The sequence below is a fragment of the Mus musculus genome, chromosome 8 (genome assembly GCF_000001635.26).
Source record: "Mus musculus strain C57BL/6J chromosome 8, GRCm38.p6 C57BL/6J".
Taxonomy (NCBI): domain Eukaryota; kingdom Metazoa; phylum Chordata; class Mammalia; order Rodentia; family Muridae; genus Mus; species Mus musculus.
The window spans coordinates 36,452,464-36,467,717 of record NC_000074.6 but is presented as its reverse complement, the minus strand read 5'-3'; the positions used below and the strand labels follow the sequence as shown (position 1 = coordinate 36,467,717).

Here is a 15,254-nt window from a genome sequence, read left to right as displayed (position 1 = left end):
AAGAAGGAGAAGAAGAGGGAGAGGGAGAGGGAGAGGGAGAGGCGGAGGCGGGGGCGGAGGCAGAGGCCGAAGATGACCAAGTCCAATTTGTGTTGACTAGAGCATGAACAAACTCCTGGTGGCCAGCCTCTTAAAAGAAACTGAGTCCTTCCCATCCCTACTCCTACCAGAAACCATCAATTGTGAAGAGCTACACTTCAGCATCCTTATTACAATTTTTAAGAGTTCTCTTTGACAGCTTTCTGTCTATGATGTTACTTGGGCGGGGGTGGGGGTGGGGTTGTAGTGAAGTGGGAACAGGGTTTGTAACAGAAGCTTTTTATGTCTCTTTTTCTCAACTGAATCTGCACTAATCAATGGCAAAAGTAGCTTCCTTGTTCTTTACAGTCAGTGGGAGCAACGACAATGGATTTCCACATGGTTTCTGGCAACACCAGGGACCACTGACAAAATAAGTCTTAATCTTCGGTCAACGTAAACCTTTGTCACTCCAGATTTAATAACAGTCTTCATTTATGCTTCTTTCCCCAGGACAGTCATTAATAGTGTCCCATTCACTCACAAAGGTTTCCTGGCTTAGACAATAAGTCATTGAGGCTATTGCTATATCTAGTTCTACAACATCGAGTTGAACAAACTATTGGACCTTCATCTTTGTTGGCAAATGTGTATATCTTCATTTTCTTGAATGACTCTGACTATAAATTTGATGCCCAGTGAAACTCCGTAGGGTCTGATCATTTGTACCTGATTTTTACTATATTCTGATCATATTCAAATATCAAAAGCAAGCTTCTTATGAAATTACTACTTTAAACAGTAAAACTACTGAATGTTGAATAGAATCCTATGGTTCAATTCCTACAGGTTAAAAAAAAAATAGATGGAAGAAAGGCATGGGGCTTGGGGAGATGGCTCTCAGGCCAAGAGATATCACTGCTCTTTCAGAGAATCTGAGTTCAGTTCTGAGCACCCACATATGTCAGAATAACCTACTTATACCTCCAGCTCCAGGGATCCAATTCCCTCTTCTGGCCTCTGAGGGCACCTACATACACATGTTCACTAACCAGCTCCCACACAACAACAAAAACATGGTCCTAGACTTCTGTTGCTGTCTTTGCTCCTCAAATCCCTTTTATTGTCAATGCAAATATTCTCTGAAGTCAAAAGTATTGTTTCAGTTCATGGTACCTTCAACCTCACCATGAGTAAATGAAGTGGGGAAGGCATAGACAAAGGAGCATGAGGCATTTCATCCATAGTAAGGAAGCCAGAAAAGATAAATGCGCAGCTCACTTTCTTCTTGACCACAGAAGACCAGGACCACAGCCCATTGGTGTCACCCACATTCAGGGTGGGTTGGCCTTCTTCAAGTTAAACCTTTCAAGAAACATCCATATAAGCTTACCCTGGAGTATGTTTCCATGAACACTGTCTTAGTCAGGGTTTCTATTCCTGCACAAACATCATGACCAAGAAGCAAGTTGGGGAGGAAAGGGTTTATTCGGCTTACACTTCCATACTGCTGTTCATCACCAAGGAAGTCAGGACTGGAACTCAAGCAGGTCAGAAAGCAGGAGCCGATGCAGAGGCCATGGAGGGATGTTCTTTACTGGCTTGCCTCCCCTGGCTTGCTCATCCTGCTCTCTTATATAACCCAAGACTACCAGCCCAGGGATGGTCCCACCCACAAGGGGCCCTTCCCCCTTGATCACTAATTGAGAAAATGCCTTAGAGTTGGATCTCATGGAGGCATTTCCTCAAGTGAAGCTCCTTTCTCTGTGATAACCCCAGCTGTGTCAAGTTGACACAAAACTAGCCAGTACAAACACTGTCTTAGTTAGGGTTTCTATTGTTGTGACGAAGCACCATGACCAAAAGTAAGTTGGGGAGAAAAGAGTTTATTTGGCTTCTACTTTTATATCACTGTTCATTATTAAAGGAAATCAGGAGAGGCACTCAAACACAGCAGGATCCTGGAGACAAAGACCATGGAGGGATGCTGCTTACTGGCTTGTTTCCCATGGCTTGCTCAGTCTGCTTTCTTATAAAACCCAGGACCACCAGCCCAGGGGATGGTACCATCCACAATAGGTTGGGCCCGCCCAAGTCCATTACTAATTAAGAAAATGTCTTGCAGCTAGATCTTATGGAAGTATTTCCTCAACTGAGGCTCCTTCCTTTCTCATGACACTAGTTTATATCAAGTTGACACAAAATCAGCCAGTACAGCGACTGTAAATCTAGGCAAGCTGACCATTGAGATTAACCATCACACACACTGTCCTAACACTACTATCATCTACATCATAGATGCCAGTCCTTCCATGAGTCTTGTTTGGTTCTCCACAAACTTGTTAAAGACATGGAAAATGAAATAAACAAACAGTCCACACAGGTGTTTACTACTCATCTCCCTTTCAAACGCATCCCAGCGACCTAACCAGGAAAAGTCACATTTGGATGGCCTACACTATATGATACTTAGCAAATAAAAATTGATTTTGATTTTCTTTTATTACTTCTTAAACTTTTGTATCTATGACTGTTGGGAGCCAACTCTTAGCAGGAAGCGGCTATCACCTCTGCAGCCATCTCGGGCTATTTACTTTTCCACCCTGATGAGAGACTTGTTTTCCTAGCATGATGTTTTTGCAAGCAGCCCACCACAGCTGAGCACACTCTGATAACATCTTGTTTTTCTCCTATATATCCTGGACTTGTGGTTAAGTGTCTCCAGCTGCACGTCCCAGCTTGTGCTTATATACCCATAGCTGCCTTCTAATAAACGAGACTTGAGACTTGATCAAGCAAACTGTCTTGTCGCCATTCTTCATGTCTCTTGTCCCTCAGTCCCCCCTCTCTCTCTCTTGCAGACCCTGTTGACTGGCCCCGGGACTGGGTCATGAGACTATTTGCCTGCATATATGTGTGCATACTCCGTATATACCTCATGCTCATGGAGGCCAGAAGAGGGCATTGGACCCTCTGGAACTAGAGTTACAGAATGTTGTGAGCCATCGGGTTGGTTCTGGAAACTGAGGCTAGGCCTTCTGCAAGAGCTGCAACCACTTTTAACTGTCAACTCATCTTTTCAGCCCCATATTGACTCTTGGTCCACAACAGCAGTTTTGTAAACACCATTATCTCCAAGTACACTCAATATGTTTGGACAAGGCAAGAATGTGTCACACTTAGAGCCCAGAGAAAGAAACATAGAGCTCTACTCCCAATGTTTGCTCAACTATGACTTAAAGAGGAAAACTTGGAAAAGAAAGAGAAGCTGGAGGGGGGGGGTCATTTACAGGTAACTACAACATAGAAAGTAGTTCCTACTTTCCTTTAAAATTAATTAATCAATCAATCCATGTTAGAGTCAAACAGTTACACCCAAGAGACTGTGAAATAAGTAGGCTTCGTGAACAACAGCTTGATGTGGGTTGGGATAGAAGACTTGAGGGGGTATTCATGGATCAGAGCAACATTTAGCTATGTTCATTCTTGATGAGAAGGGGTTGAGTGGCTAAATTACTGATGTCACCACTACATCTGAAGCATACAGTCATATGAGAGTATGATTTACCCAGGTACCATTTATAATTCTGCATTTAAATATTTCCCATCAATCATTGGAGAAGATGATGAAATGGTTGTCATCTTTTAAGAGATAACGTTCAATACAAGAACATTGATGCAACAGACTAACAAATTCATTATGTGCTCCAATCTGCTCCTGTCTTCTCTCCTTTCCCAAGTTTTAGCAGCAAAGTGAAGTTTACTTTATTCAACGATAGAGACTATTCCTAGCTGTCTTAATGCAATTTCTGAGTGCAAACAAGGTCATAAATTACTAACAGAAGAGAAGAAATTTGAAAAAAAAGGAGGGGGGGGAATCTGACCAATGCCAGGGCATGAAAAAAGTGATTGGAGTAAAATCAAGCATATTTTTATTTTGCTATCCAAGAAACGAGTAATTTCTGACTTTGTCAGCATTAATAAGAGTACTATGCATGTTAAAGAGGAAAGAAAGAGTCAGCAAAACCACAAGTTCACGAGTGATTCATCTAATGAATGAACCAGCCAGTCAGAGACTATGATTTCTGAATGGACTGCGGCCTTCCTTTGTTTTATGGGTCATGAAATGGGTATTGCTAGCTGAAGCTTTGGTGAGGAGGATTGTCTTAAAAATCTTCCTTCTGGGACAAGAAAGATGGCTTAGTCTATAGTGCCTGCTGGGGAAGTTGGGATCCCCAAAACTCATGCAAGAAGTTAGGAACCATGGCTTGTGTCTACAACCCCAACACTGGTTGGGAGAGACAAGCGGTTCCCTCAAGCTTATCAGCCAGTAGAGCTGAATTGATGAGCATCAGGTACACAGAGAGATCCTGTCTCAAAAAATTAAGGTGGACAACCATCAAGGAAAGACATCCAACATCAACCTCTGGCCTGTAAGCCCCGTACACACACATGCTCACATCTACCCTAGTAAGCTTCAAACAAACACCATAGAAGCACACAGTTACATATAAAAACTTACTTTCCTAATATTTTCTTTTGATTACCAACCCAAACAGAAGAATATTTTTATGTTTAGATGTATAACATGTTAGTTTATTTACTTAACACTTTTTCCCCCTAGAAATTTCAACTCTATACCTACAATATACTTCTGTTTGAAGGGGAATTTGTTTACCAACTACTTTCTTTTTTCACTTAAAAAAAAATATTACCCAAAGTCAGTCTTAGCCTACTTTGAATTAATTATTCTGTCTCAGACGATATTTTAGATATGTGTTAGACGTGATGTCCTGTCACTCAAATTTCAGTCTTCAAGTGTTCATTCCATCAGCTCCGAGGCTAGAAGTCTTTAGACTCCATTTTCCAGAGTCCTCTGAAGGGTGCAAGACAAAGGTAAGGTTCTACCAGACAGAATGGCCAGAGAAGGAAGTGGAAAGTGTCTGGGGACGCTATTGGCTGGCCTGTTTTTGTTGTTGGCAGCAGGGTTCACTCCCTTGATTCCTGGGGGGAAGAATGCAGCATTTCCTCTGATTAGTGGAACACAGAAAAGTGACATGTTCGTGAACTCTGCACCTTGCTGGTGGCTGAGTCTCAGAATTCTGACAGTGGCCATGAAGGTAACAGCAGCTCCAGGGCCACTTCAGCCCAGCTGCTTGGCAGGAATTCATGGAGCTCACAAGCGCTCTCTCCTCTCCCTTCTGCTAGCATCCTCCCTCTCTAACTTCCTGTGACCACTTCATCTCCATGCTAAGCCCCTTTTTGCTTAAGTCACTGTGACACTTTTCTGACGGTCACCAGAAAGGGAGCACCGATGGTGATGTTAGGAAGTGCTTTGGGAGAAAAATGAAGGGGCCTGTGCCCATCTGGCACACAACTGTGTGTTAGAGAACAATGCCACAGAGCAGACCCAGGGCTACCTAAATGAAAGGATGGAGTTGAAGTCAAAGCATCATTAGACAAGCTGAGAAATAACTAAGGAAGGAAAGACAGAAGACAAGAGAGGAAAGACAAAGACAAAGAAAAATAATGAATCCACCTATGTGCAGAAGATAACCAACCAAAAGTCCTTCAAATGACCTTGGGAGATCTGCCCTTCAGGGGAGACCGTTTTCATGTTTCTACTCTGACCTTTTCTCTGAGAGACCAGAGCCTTCCCTATGACATTTCAAAATGAATCATGTCCTACAGGTCCTTAAGGGTTCCCCAGATTCAAATAAAATATTTGTGGGACCAATAGGAAAAAAATATATGAATATATAAATGGAAGATTAATCTAAACCTTGTTTAGCATTGGAAGAGGGTGCTAGGGATATGAGGCTTGGTCTTGCTGACTATTGTAATACTAAGCGTGGACCCTAAGACCTGAAGTCTGCATGTAGACCCCAAGTGATGCTATGTGACCCTGCCCCCAAGTTATTTCTGACTGGCAAACAAAGATGCCAACAGCTAAGAGTTTCGCAAAAGAGACATGGGTGGGGTTTAGTTTTCCTGTGCCTGGGGTCAGAGGAGAACCTTGAGAGGGAGAAGAAGGTGCAGGAGGAGGAGAGAAGCCACCATGGGTTAGGTGAGCCAGAAGAGAACGTTGTCCTGAGGGCGGGTCAACTGGTGTTAAGAGCAGCTCAGAGGAAACACAGAAAGTAATAACTCAGGGTTATTGAAAGGAAAGTAGATTCTAATAGCATAGAGGACAGGTATCTACCCAGCTCTTGTGCTGTTTAAGGCTTGTTGTAAATATAAAGGTTGTGTGTGTCTTTTATCTGGAAACTAAATAGTCAAAGGCCTGGTAGAAACCCCGGGTTTGGATTAAATAATTTCTACAACAGGGTAGATAGACTAATGGCTTTGCTTGATTACTGAGTTACATTTCCAGCCCTACAGGATCTTAAGCTCAGACCTGCAATGCAAAGCACTGGCAAATGAACTATGATAAATACCACTTCATCTCAGAGTAGCTTAAACATTGCAAATTCCCTTTTGCAGTTTAATGGTGTAATCTGAATAAAGCCATCCCAAGGCAAGACAGTCCCATATCCCAAGATTTCTACAAAGACTATATAAAATTAAAAAAAAAAATCACATTTCTCCCAGGCTAGCCCTACCGTTTCTGCCTCCTTCACACAGCTCCTGTCAAAGATGCCTGTGCTCTGGGTAGTTCTCCCAGCCCTTACTTATGGACAGGTAGTGTTCAGTTTCCATTAAATGTTCTTCTTTCATGTGTCCTGATGGGCTGACTTGGGAATTCCACTTATCGGGTAGTTCTGTAGGCAAATCTTCACTTCAGCCAACAATGCAGTAAACCCGCTGTGCAACTGCAGGGGGGTGTCACTTGTGTCAATACACCCAGTTCACTTCTATTTCTACCCAGTGTGTCTCTCTGCCTGTCTCCTCCCCTCCCCCAGATATGTGCACGTGCACACACAAATGGGTTTGTGTGTGTGTGTATACAAGTGCCCAGAGGGACCAGAAGGAGGTGTTTCATCCCTTGGACACCTGGAGTTATAGGCATTTATGCCTGATGCTCCCATGCTGGGATATGACCTCTTGGTTCTCTGAGTGAGAGCCTTGAGTACTATTTACCATGGAAGTGTCTCTCCAGACCCTCTACCCACTCTTTATAATTGCTCACCTTTAAAAGCAAACTAAGCATTTTACAATCACCACTTATGCACTCCCCACAACTGCCTTCAGAGAGAAGTCATTATGCCCATGTCACAGATGAGGAAAAGGCTTGAGCCAGGTTTCAGTTTAGAAGATTTAGTTACAGCTCAAAGAAAGAAAGAAAGAAAGAAAGAAAGAAAGAAAGAAAGAAAGAAAGAAAGAAAGAAAGAAAGAAAGAAAGAAAGAAAGCCCTCCTTACTTGCTTCTTTGGTTTCTTTGGTTTCGAAGTGTCCCCTAATAATGAATGACATTCACTCACTTTGAGAAGAACCTCTCATCAAAGGGTCTTAAGCAAATTTCTCTCTCAGGCTATCTGGAGAAGTGAGTCACAAAAGCTAAGGGGCACTCACCTAACCTCTTAACATCACTCTTCTTCCAGGGTTCTTGGGGATCCAATTATGAGTTGAGCTCAGTTTGGATTTAGTCCCCCCCCCCCGCCCCCCCACACCCCCGTCTCTCCTCAAACACAGTTGGCAGCTTTCCTCACACTTCCCCGCTACATATCTAGAACACATCCTCCTTTGTGTAAGAGTGAGACCAGGAATGTACAGATGACCACAGACGTGGACGACGACAGATCACGACAACTGGCCATGCCAAAGGCTCATTCCAATGACATCTTTTGCTCAGATCCTAATCAGAGCCAGAGCATCACCGAGAACTGTCCTCTCAACATCAAGTTACTCTGTATTGCCAACTGTGTCTGGCTTGTGGCTTCTTCAAAGCAGTGACAGAACCTTGATAGTCAGATAGACACACATAGCCCAAGTCTTAAAGAAGCAGACACTTCAGAACTAAGCCCACTTAGCACTTCTTGTTTAGAGTCCTCCAAACCAGTAAGATTCAGCTTTATAAAACAAACAAACAAACAAACACACAAAATGAAGGTTTACAGTTTCGTGGGAATGCTCTGCCCCCTGGTCCCTACATTTAAAATCAGGTTAAGTTCTTAACTATGCAGACCAGTCATTTTCAATGTCACCATCCCTTCCGCAAGGAGAAACATTAGAATACCTGAACTACCTTAGATATACCAAGACACACACACACACACACACACACACACACACACACACACACACACGCCAAAGGATGAAGTATTTTCAAAGAGCATCTTTAGAGCAACCAGATCTTTCTAGAGGCAGGCTTTCTTTCCAGTGAGGAACGGAGCCTATAGAGGGCCCTCTTTTCAGACGTGGCCATCAACAAAGCAGCAGTTCTTTGCAATGGTTTCCTTAGTGATTGGATGCTTTGCAACTTGTCACAGTCTCCTTTTAAATGCACCACACACAGCCAGCCAGTGGCTCCTGGACATTCCTCCCCAGAGATCTTTATCTCCAGAGACCCACCCCAAGTGTCCCTAGGTCACTGATGGATCACATCACCAGAGCTGTTTACACGGCTGTAGCAGGCTTCTTGATCTCTGAAAAATCCAACAACTTTCCCTTCACTAAATTTCAATACAAATTAATCACCCCCCCCCAGGAAGCAGAAAGAATAGATACCTTAACGGGCTATAGGAATAACAGTGCTTTTATCTGGGGGCTGGGGAGGGGGAGTGTTAAATGCCCTTTACTGGTGTATTAGGAATAACCTTAATTTCCAAGCTAGACGGATATAGTCTTTTCCTGCATGAAATTTCCTAGGTGCATTTTAAAGATTTCATGCACACCAACTAATACATAAAGAAAGGCCGGGCTCGGAGTTGTTTGCATCTTTGTCTCTTTTTATATGTTATTTCTGACAAAGAGCTCAAGTTAATTCTAACAGGCGCACACAGGAGGCACGTATCATTGTATAGATCCCACCATCCTGTTTTGACTTTCCTTCCAATAAACTGTATTTTCATTCTCAGCTTTGGAAACTTTCAGGCTGCTGAGTTATCTTAGTTCCCGCCTCCTGCTGGGTAGAAAACCATTTCCCAAGTCACGGCTTTTAAAGGGAAAGATACACGTGCGACCAGAAACAAAAATACAACTTCACCTTTATACTTCTGAGCTTGTCGCCTTGGACTCCGAGAGCCTATTTATCCTCCCTGCCATCTGAAAAACGTCCTGCAAGGCATGCTGCTCTGCTTTGGTCACATCTCAAGTTTGCAGGGTAAACAGGTTCTCCCACCATTAACAAGGATGGCCGAGAAAGACCAGGAACTCACCCAGGCTTGCAGATTCCCGGGCGCTCTGGCAGTCCTTGGGGTGCACAGCCGCTGCAACTCGGGCAGCGGAGATTCGGGTCACCATAGAGCGGTGCAGACGAAGGTCAGCACCAGGTTTTGGGCGGTCTTTGCCCGGGATCCGGGCGGGAGGCTCGGCCGAGCTCTAGCTCGGAGCTCTTCAGTAGCGCAGCCCGGGCTATCCAGGATGCAACTTCCACGGGTCGGCCTAGGAGCGTGAGAATGAAAGGGAGAGGACTAGAGAGAGGGACAGGGGGCGGGGAAGGGTTTTTGGGAGTACGCGCGGGACGGAAGCGCGCGCCCGGGCTAGAGCGCGGCTCCGTAGAGAAGTTGGAATGCAGCCGCGAGGCCGCGCGCATTCAGGCTCCGGTGGGGACCTCCTGCCGAGCTGCACCGCTTGGGCGCCAGAGTGACAGCTGCGACTTCCCACGACCCCCACCCAGCGGAGTCCCCACCGCCTGGGCCCGCCCTCACCTCTCCCCAGGCTACAACCGCAAGCCCGCGGCGCCTCCGAGTCGGCTCGGCGCGGCGCGGGCGCGCGGCGTAGCCCAAGCCGTGTGGCTGCTCTGTCTGTCCCCTGCGATCGCCGCGCCCGGACGCGCCAGAGGCTGGGCTCAGGATGACCTTCCTGTCTCCCACCTCCAGTGTCTGGTGGGGTGAAGGGTCCTAAGTGGGAGAGACGCCACTGGGCGGGTACACCTGGCGGGCCTTAAGCGCAGCTCAGTACCTGTGGTGACACCACGTGACCCTGAGCCCAACTCTTCCCCTTTGATCCTGACCGCAACCTACTGTAAAGGAAAAATCCCTACCGGGTATCTGGGCACGTGGGCTGACTCAGGATTGGAGGAATCAAGTCCAGCCTGTCACCGCACAGGCACGCTTGCTCAATCTTTTGAATGTTTTGCTAAAACGAGCGGGTCAAAAGCCGCGTATATCACAACAGTGCAGGGTGGGATATAGAAGCGATCACCCAAAATGGATATAGATCATTGTTTTTGCAATAATAGTGTTAATTGCTTTCAGTGTCTTAGCTGGTAACCTTCAACCCCTATTCGTAAACAACACAGTTACAGGCAGGGTTCTTTGTACTTTTTTTTTTTTTTTTTAAATACATGTTCCCCGGAGTCGGAGCCCAATACATTCAGTAATGCTTTGCTGGCTTTTGGATAAGACCCTGATGTTGTTGAGTTTCTGTCCTGTTATAAGTGTTGGTAAGGACTCATCTTAAGGTCTCACAAAGACAATGTGCATTTAAAACGCCACAAGGAGGACTGCTGGAGATTAGTTTAATTCAGGGATAGTGTTCTAGTACTCAGGCTACTGGGGTGGCCCAGGGAGAACTTCTGTTTGGATTTCTATTGCAATGTCACAAATAACAAAATAACCATCTCCTAGTCCTCTGTAGAAACCTCTGCAGGTGCTGAGGCACACATGTGGTTTCTGATCGATCAATAAAGATGTTAGCGGCCAGTGGCCAAAGGAGACGGGACAGAACCCTTAGGGTTGTTGCACAGGCTAGGAAGTAGGGGAGAGGTGACAGAGGAGCGCCAGGACCCAAGGAAAAAGGATGGGACGCAGGAGTGGCAGGTGATAAAGCCAACCACATAAACACACACAGACACACACACACACATGGAGTAATAAATAAAATGTTAAAGAAATGAAAAAGGAAATAGTATGAAGATGTCAGTAATGATACACATGACATTCGTAGTAAGAAGAATTTCAACAGAAACAATGAATATTCTCTTACAATGAATGATGATATGTGTTGACGTAGCATCTATAGAAACCAGACCACTGTAGAATGCTGAGAAGCTAATGCCTGTTTTTTTTTTCTGGACTTAACAGAAGAAAACAAAACAAACAAACAAACAACCACTATATACTGCCTAATTAGCTTGGTTCCTTTTTAAATGACCTTTTATGACGACGCTATGTGATATTATTCATTATTGTGACGGTGATGACGTTACTTGATCCGACCCTCTATTTAGATCTTCAGTCCTGGCATATACATCAGAAGAAGACGGAAGTCACTGAGCACCTGTCTTGTGCATGCACATGCCTCAGTCCCAGCATGGTTTGCTTCCCACGTCTGAGACAGGCACCACAGTGCTAACCTGTATACAGCCTAGCATTGCCCACCACATGACTAGCTCAGTCAGGCATACTGGTGTCTAGCTCACCAGCAGGAGTGTGCTGTATTAGAGGGTGTCTTAGCTTTTTTTGGTTTTGATTTGCTGTTGTTGTGATGACATACCCAGCAGGCAATAGGTAATAGCATCTTCATGGGAAAGGGTTTATTTGGCTCATAGTTCCAGAATCCAGGCCATCTCTATAGGGAAGTGTTGGAGATTGGTTCTAATGCTTTGATTCAAATGCTAAGGGTTCTTGTCCCCAATTGGCTTTTGATTGATCAATAAAGATGTCAGTAGCCAATGGCTTGGCAAGGGAGACAAGGCAGAACGCTTCGAGTTGTACAGGCTAGGATGCAGGGCAGAGGAGGCAGACAACCGCCAGGACCCAGGGAAGAAGATCGGATGCAGGAGTGGCGGGAGATAAAGCCAACCAGCCATGTGAGGTTTCGGGTAAGTGACCACTGGCTACTTCACCGAATGGGTGTGGGGTAGGAAGGATTGGGAGTGCCCAACCTTTGAGGTAATCAAAGGCATTTAAAAAATAAGCTAGAGAGAGAGAGAGAGAGAGAGAGAGAGAGAGAGAGAGAGAGAGAGAGAGAGAGAGAGAGAGAGTGTGTGTGTGTGTGTTTCATTCGAGGATCCAAAGATAGCTCCTGGGCAGGTATGCAACTCCCGCTACAGAGAAGTCAAGATGCAGGGATTTGAAACAGCTAGTCCTTTCACACTCCTGCTCAAGAGCAGAAAGCAGGAATTAGTGAATGCACACTAGTGCTCAACTGGCTCTCGGACCAGTCCAGGAAACTGAGCAGCTGCTTTCAGCGTGGGGCTTTCGAACTAAGAAAATCCCTCACAGGCACGCCTACAGGCCAACCCAATCCAGATTCTCCCTGCAGATTCCGCTTCCAGGTGCTACATAGTATCAAGTCAACGGTCAAAACTAGTCATCACAGATAATGACCCCTGAGCAGTTCCAGCGGTTCCATGGCTGGTTTTTTTTTGGGGGGGGGGGGGCTTGTGGATTTGAACTCAGGCTATGAACCTTCTCAGCTGTGCTATTGTTTCCTTCTCTGCCTTGAAAGAAGCGAAAGTACCGGACTTCCTCAGGTGGCTGTTTCCTCATGGACCAATAAGACAAGCTGATTCTTTTCCGACTTGACCTGATTTAATAGTACAGCTTCCTGATTGCCCCCGATTCTGTCATGACAATCAGAGGCATCTCTGGTTGTCCTTTCCACCGTGCCCCCTGTGTGGTTTCTTCTTTCTTCCTTCTTCCCTGTATAAGCACAAGCCATGAATGTTTTCCTTGACAAATGATTGTAAAACGAGTCACTTTTCAGTCGATCTTTTTAACACGATTATTTCTGTATCTCATTTTTGGTTTCCGTGTCTTGAGTGTTGTGCCTTTGGGCATGCATGTACACCACGAGCATGCCTTGGGTTTTCTAGAGGTCAGTAGAGGGCACTGGAACCGGAGTTACCAGTTGGTTTGGAACTGCTTTGTCAGTGTTGAGATCCAGACCCGTGTCCTCTACAAAAACAAAATAATCTCTCCTAACTGCTGAGCCATCTCTCTAGACCTTTAACTTTCTTATTTTTGCTAGTAAAATAAACAATTTCTTATAAAATATTTTGGAATCGTTATTAAAAACTACAACCAGAATGTAGCAGCTAGTGTTTTAAATGACTCATTTTATGGAAACATAGAATAAACATATAATTAATAAAAATTATAAACAAATTATTCTGCAATCCTTTTGTCTGACATTTGCTTCTCTCTTTCCGTGTCTTAGTATGTACCACAAATCCTATCCAGTGGGATGCAGGGCTCCTCAAGAACTGGACCCTGCCTGGCTATGTGTCTGAGTCCAAGGAAAATCATGAGTTATTTCCAGCTTATACAGTCTCAGCTTCTACACTTCCCATAGGTGCCGCCCATGTACCTGTAAGACATTCATGCGAGTGCTTTTTCTGGAGCTGTTGATCATGGCTTGACTTGTTTGATCCTTACTTAGCACAACCTCTAACATTTAAAGTTCAGTGCATATATCTGGACTGAGTTTGCCTCTACAGCTGTAAACCTCACTATTGTCTACATAGTGCCTGGTGTCATGATTTCACTGTTTCCAGGGCTTACTGCAGGTCTTTCTTACAGTTATATCCATCTATCTATCTATCTATGTATCCATCTATCTGTTACTTATATCTTCCTCCACCACCTATGTATCTAAGTATCTATGTATGTATATGTGTGTATACATATGTATGTGTCTATTTATCTATCTATCTCTCTATCCATTCATTCATCTATCTATCCATTCATCTATTACCCCTCTCTCTATATATATATGTATATATATGTATATATATTCCTATTACCTATCTTATCTATTATCTGTTTTTATTATAGATGTGACAGACACTTTTATAAGTAACATTTGTTTATTCTTTGAAAAAGTTCAGTTATACAACGTATTTTGATGATGGAGACTTTTATAAAAAAATAATTACTGTTTTCATCCCTTCCAAGTCACAGTTTTGAGTGATTCTAGTTAGTTGACATAATACTCTGTTGACAAAGACAGAAGAGAGCCTGTCACCAGTGGAATGATGAACAGAGGAGAAGTCAGTTTGAGATCATGGGGAGAAACTGTGAAGTGTAGTTTCTGTAGAGAGATTGCCTTAGAGACAAAAACAGTCCTTTGAGAGAGATGGGCAAGGCTTTACAGTCTCACAGATTTAAATTATTCCCTATCACAAACCGGTCCGACTGGCCAGGGGAACCAAGAGCTCCCAGCTGTTTATAAAGTAAGTCAGCACAATTTAGACAAGGAAGTGCCACCCTGACCTGCCCCAGGTATCTGGGGGACAAGGGCTATGGCTCAGTCCTGTGCCCTTCACTTCTCCAGCCCTTTTGTACCAGCGTCTGGAGCTGCTATCTTTGTCCAGGGAACTGGACGCCCACACCTACAAAGCCTAGTGGGCTTCCCCGTTGTCTTCCCAGCAACTATCTGATAAGATTTTATGAGCCAGGAAGAGACGGAGCCTGTTTCCTCTCTGTTTTTTTGCACTGTGTGAAAACCGATGTGTCAAATGTTAACACCCCCCAACCAACTGTCTTCCAACTTCTGCTTTTCTGCATGTGTGATCTTTCCCAGGACCATGGCAACCATCTCTTTCATCTCAGGAGAGACTCTGTGAAGGTGCTCCCCCCACCCACAAAATCTCAGAAACCTCCAGGTCGCTGTGACTGGCATCTTGCTTGACATCTCTATCAGGGTGACTCACATTGGCAACAGGCTCTGGGCTCTCTGTGAACCTAAATGGGCTTCTAGCAGTTTTCTTCCACGAATCCCTGTCCTTGAGGCACCTGGTGTGCCCCTAGACTCTCTCGTTTCTCACCCAGTATCTCCCCCTGGCAGCTGCAGTTTGCCAGGTTTGTCTCCATAGCTTTTTATCTACACATTCCTTTCTTATTGTTTCTACCGCAATCATTTGTCTCCCATGCTTTCCACTTTTATCCACTCTCCTGATTTCTACAGTATGTGATGTGTGTGTGTGAATGTGTGTGAGTGTATGTGTTCATGCAGAGGCCAGAGGAGGTTGTCAAGTGTGTGTCCTTTCTCACTCTCCACCAGTCCCTGGAATTTGTTCTAACTGTAGACAAGCTTGTTTATTTTGCCTTGCAGAAACTAGGCCACCCTGCAGTTAGCCTTTGTGTTATTTACCCACTTTCTTGCAGTCTCTGAGGACACTGGGAACAT

General features: G+C 44.6%; 1 protein-coding gene across 6 annotated transcripts in view; it reads right to left on the bottom strand.

Moving 5' to 3' along the window:
* Positions 1-10,233, bottom strand: part of Trmt9b (tRNA methyltransferase 9B) — a 57,100-nt gene extending 46,867 nt beyond the window's left edge. For 2 of the 6 annotated variants that reach the window (NM_001384099.1, XM_006509138.2), the window contains exons 1-2: positions 9,827-10,170; positions 9,335-9,560 (exon numbers count right to left, since the gene is read on the bottom strand). The gene's annotated coding sequence lies outside the window, so the exon portion shown is untranslated. The other 4 variants (XM_006509136.4, NM_001384103.1, XM_006509137.3 and 1 more) reach the window with 4 other exon arrangements.
* Between the last annotated feature and the right edge of the window lie 5,021 nt (positions 10,234-15,254).